The sequence below is a fragment of the Phoca vitulina genome, unplaced genomic scaffold (genome assembly GCF_004348235.1).
Source record: "Phoca vitulina isolate PV1807 unplaced genomic scaffold, GSC_HSeal_1.0 scaffold55, whole genome shotgun sequence".
Classification (NCBI taxonomy): Eukaryota; Metazoa; Chordata; class Mammalia; order Carnivora; family Phocidae; genus Phoca; species Phoca vitulina.
In genome coordinates this window covers 4,186,609-4,188,882 of record NW_022589758.1, presented here as the reverse complement: position 1 = coordinate 4,188,882, position 2,274 = coordinate 4,186,609, and the positions used below count along the sequence as shown (strand labels likewise).

The 2,274-nt window shown below is 42.8% G+C and overlaps 1 pseudogene; it reads right to left on the bottom strand.

Moving 5' to 3' along the window:
* Nucleotides 1–1,031: 1,031 nt before the first annotated feature.
* On the bottom strand, nt 1,032–1,865 carry LOC116622853 (annotated as a pseudogene).
* Between the last annotated feature and the right edge of the window lie 409 nt (nt 1,866–2,274).

Here is a 2,274-nt window from a genome sequence, read left to right as displayed (position 1 = left end):
GGGAACTGTGGAAAATGTTAGCTGCTCAGTTTTTCCTTTGTACGCAATAAAGTGTATTTTGAGAATTTAGATATCAAAGATGTGCAGAAGGCTGGGTGTTATATGCAACTGATGAATCATTGAACACTACATCTAAAACTAATGATGTACTATGTGTTGGCTAATTGAATTTAAATAAAAAAAAATAAAGATGTGCAGAAGGAAGACTAATCCTGGGTGAGAGGAAATGGAAGATTACCTGCAAAGGGGCCAGAGGGATGATTTTCAGGTGATGGAAATGTTCTGTAGCTTGTTTTGGGTGGCGGGTATTCAAATGCCTAAAACTCATAGGAAAGGAACCTTTAAGGTCTGTGTGTTTTATTGTATGTTCATTATATCTCAGGTTTGTTTTTTTTAAACGTGGAAAAGAGCATACAGTTTCTCAAAATTCTTTGAGGGGTATGTTAGCAAAAAGTCTGATAGCCATTGTTCTGGGGCGTACATGGAACAGATCTCTTGTTTTTCAAGCTTCTTATTTTTTCTTTTGATTTCTCAGATCCATGTAGCTTGAGTGTAAAGTAAATGATCAATAACATGTCACATTATTTGTATTTTTTGATTGTTAGCTTTAATGTTTTTCTCATAGCCACCTTGGATTTTTATGCCAAAGAGCATTCTCCAACAGAATAGAAGAGAAAGGTAGGGAAGAAAATTAATTAGGGAGAAGGTCGATCTTCAGATAATTTGGCGAATGGATATATTTTCCTGTTTGTCTTTGTAATTGCTCCCTCCCAGAACCTCTTTTTTAGAGGAAGAATGGAGTGATGAAAGTCACTTTCCATGTAAATGGAGCCCCCAGATTGATGATCCGGTTTTAAAGAATTGCTCTCAAATTCCATATGAATTTAGAAGGGAAAATGCCCCGGCGCATAGACATTTGCATGAATCAGTGAACGGATGCAGTGGGTCTCACTGAATGGAGATGCTCAGTACTGACAGTTTTATCCCTGACCTGGCTCTGGTTATCATTTCTCTGCAACTCGCCCATTCCGCTAGGCCATAAAAACCTTAATAACCAGCTGAATGTTCTTGCAAAGAGGGCATGAAGCCCCAGGCTTCTTTAATCTTCTGGTGCAGTGGAGACAAGTGATGAGGTGGCCTGTTCTTCCGGGAATATTTCTGTCGTGTAGCCACTTCTCGCACGTGCTACACAGCGTCAAGAGATTTTGTCAGTCCTTCATATTTTGTGTATCTGGTCTCCGCTCCGTAAGGCCATCTGATTGTTCTCTCATGCTTGAGATGGTCTCTGGGCTTTAAGAACTGGGAGCCAAATCTGAGAATTCCACTGAGCTGCAGGAGTCAGGAAATTTGGGGTTTTCTTCCTTTTCTTATAGGTCAGCTGTAATGACCGGAGCCAAAATGGCGCCTTGGCAGGGAGGGACATCAGTTACTTCATTTTCCTCTTTGCAGGTGTGGCAGTGATCAAAGGAATGAAGGGACGATGGGCTCACTTAGAACAGTCTGAATACTAATCCTTCAGGGCCCAGCAACAGCAACACCTCTGGTTTGGAGAGCTCGTTTTCTTGCACTCCGTAACACTACCACTCATCCTCAGAAGCGGCTTCTCCACCAGTGTCACCTTTTGGTCACTTAGTTCCTGATTTTTTTTTACTTGTTTGATCAGTATTCACAGCTTCTCCTTTTACCCCAGCACCTAACTGCTCTAATACCGACTCACTTACAACCCACACATCATGCCGAGTGCCTGAAACGGTGGCAGGACCTGGCTCCTTCTCTAGGAGTTCTGCATTGACGTGGTGAGGTAGGCAGTATAGATACCATCCTCTTTGGCTCTTTTCCTGGACTTGGAACTTTCCTCTGCACATTGCTTCAGTTGGTCTTGGCTCAGAATATCTATGCTCACGACAAGATTCCTCCTTAGCTTACCACAGAGAGGGCTTGGATATTTCACAGAGAAGTTCTGATGCCCAAGTGGTTCACCCGAAAGATCACCACAGGCTACCAAGGGCTGCTTCCCTATTATGTGCTAGCCTACATAATGTGTGGCCGCTCGAACAGTGCACATTTCACCTCTGCTCCTGCCACCGGCAAAAATCTTCAAAAGCAGCAGTTTTATTTTACCTGTTGTACAGATAAAATCAATCTGACTGATTTGGTCTGGGGAGAACCCGCAAGCACGATCAGATATTGAACAGTGGGCGGAAGCTTTTAAGGGATGTCCTTTTGGCACTGAAGAAATTGCGGTCTGTTGACCAAAACTTACAGTGATTCCGT